Source organism: Agelaius tricolor, unplaced genomic scaffold (genome assembly GCF_023055355.1).
Source record: "Agelaius tricolor isolate 1412-34295 unplaced genomic scaffold, bAgeTri1.0.p SCAF_7, whole genome shotgun sequence".
In the NCBI taxonomy this organism is placed as follows: Eukaryota; Metazoa; Chordata; class Aves; order Passeriformes; family Icteridae; genus Agelaius; species Agelaius tricolor.
Genome location: NW_027269267.1, coordinates 21,100,715 through 21,113,553, shown reverse-complemented (window position 1 = coordinate 21,113,553; position 12,839 = coordinate 21,100,715). Strand labels below are relative to the sequence as shown.

Sequence of the window (12,839 nt, the reverse complement as noted above, 5' to 3'; positions counted from 1 at the left end):
CTGAGCATGCTAGGTGTTAAAAAAAATGAAAATAGAAGTTGTAGTCTTTGTCCAAAGGGATTTATATAGCCCCAAAACACAGGTATCTGTCCTTTTGTTCCACATGTGTTTTCTAGTACTCTCAGCTATTCATAATATTTCTCATTAGTCATCTTTCACTGTAACCCATCAGGGTCATTACATGTAGAACTTTCCAACAAAATGCAAGACATCAACTTCACTGAAGACAAAGGATTTGGTCTTCTGTAGTGCAAAACATGCTCTGGCCAGTTCTGAAAACCTCTGAGGTGCACTGTTTTCAGTGTCTACCCAGGACTTCCAGCATCTCTGAAGAAGTCCTTGAACCCTGCCAGGTGGGGCTCAATAAATAGCTAGCAGTATATTAATTAAAGCACCCTGAGAGTGAGAAAGTCTTGGCACAATATGAACAAAAAAGAGCCAAGTACTCACCTAAGGTAAATGGCTATGTTCCCATCAAGTACAATTATGCCAATTTATACCACTTCAAGATTTATCTATAAATGCTCCTACACCTCTATAGATGCAGAGCTGTATCCACCCTGAGCAGTGCAGTCACACACAGACATCCAAGGCAGTTTGACTGCAGCAGCAGCAGCAGCAGCAGCAGCAGCAGAGAGCAGCTGCTGTCTCCAGCTCTGGGAGGGAATCTGCAGGACACCCCACTGTGGCAGCCAGGCACACACCTCTACTGCTTTCAGGTACATCACTGTGATTTCCAAGTTTTCAGGCAGACTTGGGAAACAGAGAAATAGAGTTTAAATGGCCACTTGTATTTTTTTTTCTACATAATGTTAAGTGAGCAGAGTTATGCTGTCAATTAAAACCAGAAACCATTCAGCTGAAGTATCTGAGTGCTGCCTTCTTCTTGGCCCCAGTAGAGCCATAAATACTTAATATTCATGAGAAAGATCATGATAAAAATATTTGGCTTGAAGTTTTGAATGTCAGTAGCTTCTCCTGAAGTCCTTACTTTCTTAAATGTAGTCAAACCTAAGAGATTAATTGGGAAAAAATGCAGTGGAACAGGTAGGGTTATCTTAAAGCAACATCAGAGCAGGGAAATGAGAGATTAATGCTAGCTGTTACCTTCAACTTGGAGAACAAATTAGGTGACCTGAGCTACTAGAACATTTATCAAAGGTACCTGTCAAGTGATCTTTTAAACTACACACCTGTCCTGTTAAATACAAAAATCTTCCATGTTGTGGGTAATATGGCTCAGCAACATAGCTAACAAAGGGGCACTGACATGTTTAAAATTGTGCTTGTCTCTGGCTCTTTTAATGTATTTTCACACTGGCTGGTCTGGCAGTGGAGGTGGTGTGGGTATGGACCTCAGCAGAGACTGCTCCAAGGGCTAATGAGGCTGGGGGAGAATCCAGGCTTTGGGCTGATGTTCTGGAGGCAGCACAATGTCACACATAAGGTAATGTAAGGGCTTTGGTGGGTTGGGAAGCTGTGATCCATGAGTATCTGCCCTCCACTCCCCTTGTTGAACCGAGCTTCTCCTCCAGTGTGGGCTACAACAGCCCTGCTGCCTGTGGCTCTTTGCTAACCCCACACTGAAAAGGGACCAAGAGAATAGTTTCTCCACTGCAAGGTGTTAATGTCAGTCTCCCACACACATCCACTTAGAGGCAGAACTAAATTTCTTTTTAAAGGCTCTTCAACTTAAAGGTGAACAACATGAATCACTGTTTCACCCAGAGTAGGTGTAATTTCTTTTCACTTGACTTACATGACAGCGACCAAACTCAGGTATCACTAATATCTTCTTGCTCTTCTTTCTATTCAAGTTTAAAAGTTTTATGAAGGCTTTGCTATAAGTTTGAAGCAAGAAGCTGATCTATGAAAGCATTTTGTTAGTTTCCCTTCAGCTGCTACAGCTGAGTATAGATGGAGTTGTTCAGGCAAAACACATGTCTTTCACTAACATGTCTTGGTCTGGGGAGATAGTTTGAATCTACTGGAAAGAGAATTATTGCTGTGGTACGAGAAAAAAACTCCAGCAGCAAGGTTTGTGATTTTAATTTCAAAGGCATGTCCCTTCAGGTACAGACTAAGTTCTACTAGCCATTAAGGTTTAATGGCAAAATCAATACACCCTAAAAGTTTAATATATCCTATATATGAATACATCTGTGTTCAAGGTTTATTAGAGGCTGTCAGTAGAAACATTAATTCAAGAGCTGTTAAAAAATTAATGTTATTATGTTTCAATAGACATTTAAAAAGGGAAAATATACTCATAGAGATAGACAAGAGTAAGAGTTGAAGAGGTCAAGATTTCAACAACTGTAAGTACCTTTGCTCCTACAGGGGCAATACTACAGGGGAGTGATTGCAACACACACTTGTTGAAAATCTGGCCTTCTATTAAAATTACAGAATCCATTAAGTGGGTACATCATTAGGCTGGACATCAGGAAGAATTCCTTTACTGAAGGGGTTGTTAAATATTTAAACAGACTGCCCAGAGAGGTGGCCAGGTAATCTTCCCTTGAAGAGTTCCAGAAACAGCTGGATGTGGGAGTTAGAGCTGTGGTTTAGTTGATAAGGTGGAGATCAGTCAAAGGTTGGACTCGATGATCCTAGAGGTCCTTTCCAGCCTAAATGGTTCTGTAATTCTGTGATCATTAGACTCAAGAGGTAGTGGTGTACAGGGAGAGGCAAGTGACCATTTTTGTTCCTTCCACTTCCAATCTACCTTAGATCTCACCACTCTCAACAAGGATTATTTTGTTTTTCCTACAACTAAAGAGATTTTTTTTCTTCCCTTCCCCCACCCTGGTAAAACCTTCAAGTAAACAAATCTTTCTTGGTTTTATCCTAAAATGCTTGGATGAAGCCACCTCTTGCTGTAAAGTTCAGTGTTAGCCTTGAGGTACAGGATGGTAAAAATTCTATTTTACACTATATTTTAGAGCAGGACAATAATGCATCCTGGTTCCCTTGCTTTAAAACAGACTTTTTTTTGGTAGTAGAGACATACCATAGTCTGTGTCCCTGCTGAAAGTAAATCCCACAGCAAATGGACCTTTTGTTATGACTTGTGAGAATGTATAGCACTTCCTAATTTGAGGAAGAAAGTAATAAAAACATGGATGAATGCCCATCCAATTCTATGTTTGTTTGAAAAATCTAGATAAGAGTGTTTTAGAAGATAAAGTCTTAATTGGCATGTTTCTCAATAATTTAAGAGGAAGGTCAAATGCATGATAACATGTGTAAGAGGATGGGATTTTCTTCTGTTTTTCTTTTTACCTTTAAGCTACCAGGAAAGCTAATTTTCTTATAACTTTGCTCGAGGAGCCATTGGAGACCTCACATGTTCACTTTGAACCTTTTCTGCCCTGAAGAAAGACAGAGAGATAAATTTTCTCCTGAGTATTTTTCAGTAATTGAGTTAAAAGTCAAAATCAAACAGTGCGAAACTCAACTTCCCTCTCATTACTGAGGATTTATTTGCATAGATTTTCCTGCTGCCATAATTTCCTCCTCTTCTTTGTCCAGAAGTCTGGAGACTCTGAGGAGTCACCTAGGAAAGAGTGGTATGAAATTAATGGTCACTACAACACAAATGTACGGATCCAGAGGTAAATATGTCATCTGATATTTGCACTTAAAGACAAGGAAAAAGAACATAAACTTTCACCTCCTCCCTTCATAATGCATTATTAGTAACAGTGTCTTTTTTCTGTAGGGTTCTCCCATGTGCCCTTCATTAATCTAAAAGAGTAGCACAAGATTAGCTTGATTTATCATTGACATTGCTCCCTGGCCTTAAAAAAATGTTGTCTTTTAATCCACCCCACTGCAAAAAATGCTGAATGACTTTCTAAAAGGTGGGTGAAATAGTTGCCGTAGCCTGAAGGCAGCAACAATGTAAATGCTAACAAGTTATTCTGGTTTTACATGTCTGTTCACCTTTATACAGATTCTACCACCTCTGCATCTCATACTGCATGTGTTAATGCTTGGGAAGTTCTTTTGGGCCCTATAAACAATCCCACAATAGTCTTGAATGTAAACTGAAATAGTTTTCTCTAATTCTCTGATGCCTATTTAATAAGCATATTCTTGCTCTGCACATTTATGGAGTGCCTAGCTTTGCCACCCATACACATTCTCCCATTTTATGATCTTATTTTTTTTCTTAATTCAGCACAATAACTTGGATTGTGACAATTGCTTATTCAGTTTTAGAGAAAGTAAAAACACAATATCCTTCTCTAAGACCAGCCCACATCTTGAATCCATATGTTTGAGTGTGTAAGAAAATTGGATCTGATGCCCCCACCATGAACAAATCAAGCAAGAAAGGGTGACAATGGTGATGGGAAGAGCAAGGAGCAGTCCAGTGTGTAACTGTACCCTTTGGAGTGGCTTAATCAATGCAAAACTGTACCCTTTGGAGTGGCTTAATCAATGCAAAATTCAGAGAAAATATGCTCTGTTTCATTGTGACCTGATGGATAGCACATTTCCCTCTTGTCCAATTCATCAGAATACTCTTATTTAGGGCTGAGAAATAAATTTACAATCCAGGCCATTTAGTTCACAACCTGTTGGAGTAAGAAACCTCCCAATAGTAAGAGAAGCTTTCTGTGAGTCCAAGTACATTTTCACCAAAGCCTCTGGATCCTGACTGGTTCTCACTGAAGTAAAAGCCACAACATCTGCTGCTGTCAGCACCCTGAGGTTTCACCCAGAAGTGAGAAGCCCAGTACCAGCTGCTTGCCACAGCCAACCCCCTTTGTGCTCAACACCAGGGCACCCTGAGGGATTCCTCCAGAGCCACCAGCTCCAGACATGTTCCTGCTGTCCAGAGCAGCTGTGGCAGTGCTACCAAAATATTTTCAATTTTTTTTCAGAGGCTAATCAAGTAACGAGCAGACTACAAATTCTTCTGGTGTGAAGGGTTGCAGAGAACAGCAACATCAGGGTCTTCCTGTTAGTCATGGTGGCTGCCTGCAAGCTACCAGGGGATCTGAGCTGTTGCAGCTTGCACACAGGTGAGGACAGGCTGGAAAAGGGACACTTAGAAGTTGAATCAAATGACATATTCCTCCAGGCAGCTGTGGCCATGCTGGACCCCAAAATCTCCCCAGGAACCACTTGTTAATGATCTCTCACTAGATTTTAGCATGGGAAGGGACAGATTGCAATTAGAAACATTGGACTTGTTCTTGATCTCTCTCCTCAAAGCAAGACAGCAGTTCTAGGGCTGCAATGGCTGGAGAGGGAGGAGCTGGCACTGGAAGAGGTGGTTGGTCCCAACCAAGGCTTCATAGGCTCAGGAATGAAAAATAACAAGGGAAATAAGAGGTTTCATGTTAACACAGCAACTGGAATTTGAGCCTGAAAAATTTCAGGGGGTATTTTTCTTTCTATTTATACAAAATTTATAATGCAAATACAACTGTGTTTTTGTATGCTGTGCCTTTCAGCTCTATTTATAATTTGACCATCATTTTCAATCCTGGCTGATTAATATTAGTCCATTAAAATCATGCTCAGATTTCTAAAGAAACATTCTCCTTTTTTTATTGTTGTTGGAAGTGGTGAACTCTTGCCTTCCCCTATGGCATGTGTAGGATGGTTTTGCCTTTCGGCAGACTCTTAAGGCAAAGTGAAACACTTTCCCATCACATAAGAGTCTCAGAAATTAGGCTCTTGAGGATATCCTGTTGGAATAGAGCTGCTGCTCTTGCCCTGTCTCAGTGCTGCAGCAGAGTCAGCCTGTGAACTTGGAACCATGGACTCCCAGCAGTTTGGGTGGAAAGGAGATCATCTCTCCCAGCCCTTGTACAGAATGGGGCCCAGTGCAAAGCTGGGACAATGCTTCCTCCTCCTCCTCCTCCTCCTCCTCCTCTCCACCAGGTGTTTGTTTGCAGGGAGCCATAGGGTCTCCCCTTCTCCAGGCTGAACCAGCACTGTTCCCCCATCCTGCCCTCGAGCAGGGTGGGCTCCAGCCCCTGGGATGCAGCTGTGGACCTCCCATCCCATCCACCCTCTCCTGTCCATCTGGCTTCTGCTGCAGGGGCTTCTTCCAGCCCTGGGACAGCAGCTGCCTGTGGCACATTGGCCATCACTCCATTCCTGTCCACTTTATCCACAGCAGCTCAATTTCCTTGCCTGTTCCACATGCAGGGAGATCAGAAGTGCCACTAAAATCCAAATCATCTTTGCTGAGGACTAAAAGATCCCATCCACATGAGTGAGCTGAGTCCATGCTTCTAAAAATTGTTCCCAAATGTTTGCTCATGCCATCCTCTTCCACAATGACTGCCCACGGACTCACACCACACACACCCTGCTTTCATCTGAGTGAGTCACCATCAGAATGTCCTCACCAAGACCATGTTCTAACAATGGCCAGAAAAACACTCTTGTATGCATTTGTCACTTTCTGTGTAAGATAATACCCTCACCTTAGTTCAGCTGCATCAGAAGGATGAATGAATTATTAATCTGGGCAGTGTTCAGATCTGGGGGAGGGGAGAAACACTAACATTTATGAATTATCTTATGAATACAACATAAATTATTCAGAAGCTATACATCCTTCTCACAAAGGAAATGAAATATTTTTTGTTTGTAGTAGGCTTGCAGACTCCTAAACAGAGAAGGAAAGAAAGATAAATCTTAAAACAAAAATGCAAACAAAAAAATGTAAATAACCCTGATTTTAAAGACCTCATTGGCAAAGTTTACCCATATCACATTTACCTGTGACTTTGTCCACCATTTTAGGGTGGGAAAAGTGCTTTTTTTCTTAAGATAAACACTTTTGAAGCTCTAGTTTTACTTGAGTAAGTTAATTTCATTTTATTTGTTTATTGCCTTTTGTGTGTGTGTGTGTGTGTGTTTGTGTGTTGTAATGAAATCTCAAACATTCTGTAATATGCCAGCTTTCATTAATTAGAACAAAACCCCTTTAATTCTATTCCTGCCTGTGGTAATTTTACCATGAGTTTAACAAAGCCAGAACTTAACCCTAAAATTTCAGAAACTGGGGGAATGACTATACAGAATTTTGAACCCCCTGGACTTATTGTTTTCCTTTTTGAGCTCACACTCTTTCACAGCTGTAAAGGCTTGTGGTTTAAAACAGAAAGGCAGCTTGTATGAGGTAGGCAAGTGAGGTCTTTCTGACCAAATTGAAGATTTTTTCTTTCTTTCTTTATAAGCCCTAGGGGGAAAAAAATGCCCAAACATTTCTTTCTACTTTATTTGCTGCTGCAGTAGCTCCCACTCATTGGTGTACTTCTGCAAAGAAATTGTTCTGCCAAATGCAAGTAAAGTGTACTGAAAGTACTTAACTGATCTGTTGGTGGATGATGTAAATACTCTCCTTGAAGGGGTACTAATTGTAGAGATAATTATAAGCATTTTAAGGGCCTCTCTTTTTATTGACAGCATTGCTCAATATTAGTAACCCATTTAATAAGCAATACAATCACGCAAAGGAAATGCTTACATTCACTGAAAAATAAAAAAAAATTCAAAACTCGGTTTAGAGGCTGGAAAAGCAAATTAGGTATCACCTACAAGATGCCCTTTTCTCTTTCATTCATTCTTTCATACTTTGGGACCATCTCCAGGCAAAACATCAACCCTGAAACCTGTCCACAGCTTCATAATAAAGATCTGAAATTTGCTTTGCATGTACTTCTGCAGAAGGAAAACAAGGGCAAGCCCCTTGGCTGCTGTAAATGGAAATTGGCTGTAGCAGTGCTCTACTGCATTGCACTTCTTTTTTGGACATGCTTCCTATGATTTGAAGCATTTCTGATGCATGGAAAAGGGAAGGGAGAGCCTGGGGTACCATTTCTCTTTGCTGTCTCTCAGAAGTCATTTCAGATTGATCCACCTTAGGAAAAACACATTGCTTTAATTACATTCATTAGGAACATGATATTTTAAACTATTTTATACCCTCATAAATTCTTGTACCTTACCCAAACTCAGTTTATTTTATCCCTTGTTTAAGGGAAGGCATACTGCTGCAGCTACCTCTACATCATGAAAGTTTTATTTAAAATGACTTAATAAGAAAACTAAACCTGCAACCATTCTAGTTCCCCATTCTAGTTAGTTCTAGGCAAGAACTTGTTCAGCTTTGCTTGGCCATTCCTTTGAGGGATGAGTAGGATGGCACTTCATCTGAGAGGGGCATTGTGTTGCTGCATGAGCTCAGGCCCTTGATGGCTGGTCACAAACACCTCCATGGCTGACCTCAGGCTAACCTGCAGAGCAGGGCTTTAGTTTCTGAAGCATAGAACCATTAGAAGTGAAAGGTGGGAAAAGACCTTCAAAGTCACATAATCCAACCTTTGACTGACCACCACTTTGTCAACCAGACCATGGCACTGACTACCATGTCCAGTCATTTCTTGAATGCCTCCACAGATGGTGACTCCACCACTTCCCTGGGTAGCCCATTCCAAAGATTAACAACCCTTTCTCTGGAGAAATTCTTCCTGATGTTCAGCCTGAAAATCCCCTGGCACCACTTAAGGCGATTTCCTTTTGTCCTGTTGCTAGCTCCCTTTATTTTAGAAATCAGAAGGGAAATTTGCTTCTCTACAATTCTGCCACTAAAATGTCTTCCAAGAAAAAAACAGAAACCTCAAGATAAAACTCATTTGCTACTCTCAAAAAGAAGGAAAAGCATCAAGAAATCATTGTTGCTGTGTTCCTAGGTTTGGGTAGATCAGGGACTGAGCACAGATTAATCCCAAGCTTTGAGTTCTGGCTACTACTGAGAAGTAAAGAGTACATGGCCACAACTGGATGGGTATTAATGAGGATCCTGGTACAGCACTAAACAAAGACACCTTGCAGTGCATCTGGGACAACACAGCTGTTCTCCTTGAACTGACAGGATGCAGCAAAGGACTGCTGGCACCTTGGTCCTGATGAATTCAGTGAGGTCTTTGTGAGACTAAAGGTTGATGTGTGAGGTCCAAGGTGTGTGGCTTTAAATGAAGCATGTTTGTATATCGTGTCTGTGTGTTTCTCCTGCAAATACAGACACATAAAAATACACCTAGGTTCTGAGCCCTCACACACTACTGGAAAATAAGTAATTTCATGGGATTGTTTTGGCTGATAAATCTGATGATTGCTTTGTTGGTTTGCAGCAGATCTGTAGACTTAGTAAGAGAAGATAACACCAAAGTTAACAATCACCCCACCAGAAAGATTCAGGCAATTGGTGCCTTTGCAAGCCATCAGGAAACTTCCATGGAAGCTCATCCTTATAGAACACAAGCTGGTTTGCTTCTCCTGGCACTGGGCAAATGGAAGAGGTAAAAAGTAATTATATTATTTCAGTAACCACACTCCAGTTGCAAATGCTCACATGGCTCTGGCTTGCAGATAAATCTTTCTAGCTGGACTACTCATTAGTCTTACAAAAGTAAACATAAACACTGATGAGTGCAAACATAGACTGTTACGGAAATTCTGTGGTATCTGAAAATCTTGCAGCTGCTCTTACTCCCAAGTCCAAGTTCATCTGGAAGGACTAGAATATGTAGAACTGAGAGTCCAAAAGATTAAAAAAAAAAAAGAAAACCCTAGGCAGTGTTTTCTCTAACTGGAAAGTACAGAGCAATCAGCTTGAAAAATTACAGGCTCTCTCACCTAATCTTGAAGCTGATTCTGTGAACACAGTGCCGAAATTAGACACCATTTTAGGTGGTATCTTTTTAACCTGATGGCATCCCTGTGTTGTAAAAATCCTTTGCATGTTGGTTTAGGTATTTTTGCCTCAGGGTAATTTCAGTATCTTGCCCCTTTATGTTCTAGTAGGGAAGCAAGTGAACAAATGTACAAATATGCCATGGTAAATATGTAAAGGCATTTCTACTCTTACCACAGAGGGATTGATCTAAATTCATTAACATACAGACATGGAAAACTTGATTGAAAAACTAATTGAAAAAGAAATTGCAAATAGCATTATACTAGAGGTCTTGTAAAAATGTTGGTTTTCTACATAATTTTTATTTCAAAAGCTTTTAATTTTTGATAATGTATAAATGCTTATATTCAATTCAGAGTTTTTCTTAAAATAAAAGAAGAAACATAGTAAATTTAATAACTATAAATGCAAGTGTACTTTCAGTTCCACTTTTTTTATATATTTATGAAAATTTTGGGCTCACCTTGCATATCTCAGTTATGTTTTCTCCAGTCTTCATGGTTGACAGAGTTAGAGATTTATTTTAGATAAGGTAGATAGCATTAGATGGTTAGCAGCCTTAATTTAAAAAAAATCATAAAACCCACACAAAAACAAAAAAAAAAAGGTTAAGCTAAACTTAAACCTTAAGCTTAGGGTTGACATGCTAATTCCATTCTAAGGGTAAGTAAAGAAACATTTTAGAATGAGGAATTTTATGTAAATTATTCAAAATATTTCAAGCTGACTCACAGTTTTTCATCCTTCATTGCAAGTTTTAATTTAACAAAAATGAAACATTTAGAGTCTTGAAAATAAAAGAACAAAAGGTTCTAGTACAGAAAACACTAAACAATGTAATCAGTTATGTTCTTTAAATATTTTCCCTCTTAATCAAGAAAAAAGAAAGAAAAAAAGCCAACAGCCTACATAGAGCAAATTACACAGAAAAATCATAAGCAACTGCAGCCTGTGAAATATTGCCAGTCACAAATTTACCATGACACAATGCAGAGGAAGCTGTAGTTTGAAGCCCAAGCTGTCAAATCTGAATTTGGAAGTCTCAAAATGCATAGTTAAACTTAGTGACATTAGGAAGATATTGAAGGGAGATGGCCAAGAGGCACCCAGGAACTGCCTCATTCCCATGATCCCCCCTAACTTATGTTTCTAATAAAAACATTAAAGGAACTGCTGAAATCAGTGAGGAAAAACCCAGCACTGCAGGATTCAAGGAAAAGAAGGATCTGTGGTGTGAGGGAAGGGAAGGGAAGGGAAGGGAAGGGAAGGGAGGAAGGAAGGAAGGAAGGAAGGAAGGAAGGAAGGAAGGAAGGAAGGAAGGAAGGAAGGAAGGAAGGAAGGAAGGAAGGAAGGAAGGAAGGAAGGAAGGAAGGAAGGAAGGAAGGAAATGTCATTGATTTTAGAGTAAGGAGAGATGGCCTGGTAAAGAATGAAATAATAGTTTTTTGTTGTAATGAAGGTTTGTACTGATTTATTGAACCTGTTTCTCCCTCGCTGCTTAGTCTTTCAAATAATTTTCTGTGTTACTTAGGAACTGCAACAGAAAACAACAACAACAACAACCAACAAAAAACAAACCACACACACACACAAAAAAAACCCCCACCCCAAAAAACCTAACAAACAACAAAAAAACCCCAAAACAAAACAAAAACACCCCACAAAACATTAATCACTAGGGGTGCATTCATCCCTACTGCATATAGTGTTTTTCCAGTAGTTATAAGGTATTGAAAATTAAGGGTCTTATTATGTTCCCAAGGAAGTAGTGGCAAACCCACTTTTGGTTTTAAGAGGAACAAGACAGAAACTAAAAATTGATTTTATACCTGAATGTCTTAGTTTGAATATCCAGTTTTTAAACATAGCTGGCCAAAGCACGGAATTAAGAAGTATCTTTAAAAAAATTAAATATTATTTTTTATTTCATTTTCCTTATCATAATACTCATATCATAATAATAATGTATTTAAAACATCTAGTTCTTTATTTTTAATTTAACAATCAAAAATTAACCGAGTCTCTTCTCCCTGTAGTGCATTTTCATTTGTGCCCATGTAGAGCACTGGCCTCATGAAGAGAGGCTCTGAACTGTACCAGGTTAACTGCAGCCATATAGAAATTAGGACTGAAAGGCAGGAATGATTCATAGCCTATATCATAGTTTGGTTTACTGCTAGGGCAAGAGGTTTGGAGATTATCCTTGGTTTCTTCTCTCTTTCTTAAATAAGGCTCTAGGAAAAACTTTTGGAATATGAAAAAAAAAGTATGCTAAAAACTTTAGAGAAAGTGTTTGCTTTATACAAAAAAAAAAAATTGTTTTAAATGTTTAATGTTGTTTTAAATGTTTGTTAAAAATAGAAACACAGTCCACTTTCCACACACCTGCAGAAGTAACACAGGTGCAAATTGGGGTGGCAAAGTAAAACTTCTTTGTTGTCAGGGTATTAACAGCATGTTTCATGAAAATGTGTATCAAATAACCAATAGGTAAATATTTAGCCAATCACACTTTGGTTTCTCAGAGGTCTGCGCTCGAAGGTTTGCTAGAAATACCATTGTGATGGTTTGCTCTAAGCATATCATGTCATAAGGGGGCCTTAGGACTTCTTGCTGCCTTTTGAGGCTCAGTAGTTGTGCTTGCTTTAAGATTCCAGTCAAAGGAAATCCCCACCAGCTGTTTCACTGGTTGATTTTCTTAAAAACCTGCTTCTTGCCTGTAACTTTGAGCTGTAGATCTTCCTATGTTTGTGGGATTGACTGAGAAGTTCTCTGATAGCTCTTTTCCTTCCTGTTCATTCTTCCAGAGGGCTGAGTTACTTCATTGATAAGTTAAATGGATCACTTCTTTAAAAATAAGACAATCCTTTTGTCTTTATCAGTACTCTTCTCTGTAGCTCCTCCATCATCCTTCTTAAAGTGCAGATAATGGAATGGGACTGCTTTAGCAGACATCACACCCCCAGTGCCAAGCAGAGATCCTTCAGACTCTGTGCTCCTTCCTGACACATCCATTTCTGTGTACCCAATATTACAGCAGCTCTTTGGGCCACTGCACCACACGAGGTTAATTTTCTTCCAGCATTATCATCACATAATTTCT

At 39.5% G+C, this 12,839-nt stretch overlaps 1 long non-coding RNA gene across 1 annotated transcript; it reads right to left on the bottom strand.

Annotated features, from left to right (window-relative positions):
• Nucleotides 1-3,461: 3,461 nt before the first annotated feature.
• LOC139591935 (uncharacterized) lies at nucleotides 3,462-6,507 on the bottom strand. Its single transcript, XR_011679802.1, has 2 exons — nucleotides 6,456-6,507; nucleotides 3,462-3,559 (listed from the first exon to the last, which is right to left on the bottom strand). It is a non-coding gene; the product is annotated as an uncharacterized lncRNA (long non-coding RNA).
• Nucleotides 6,508-12,839: the final 6,332 nt, after the last annotated feature.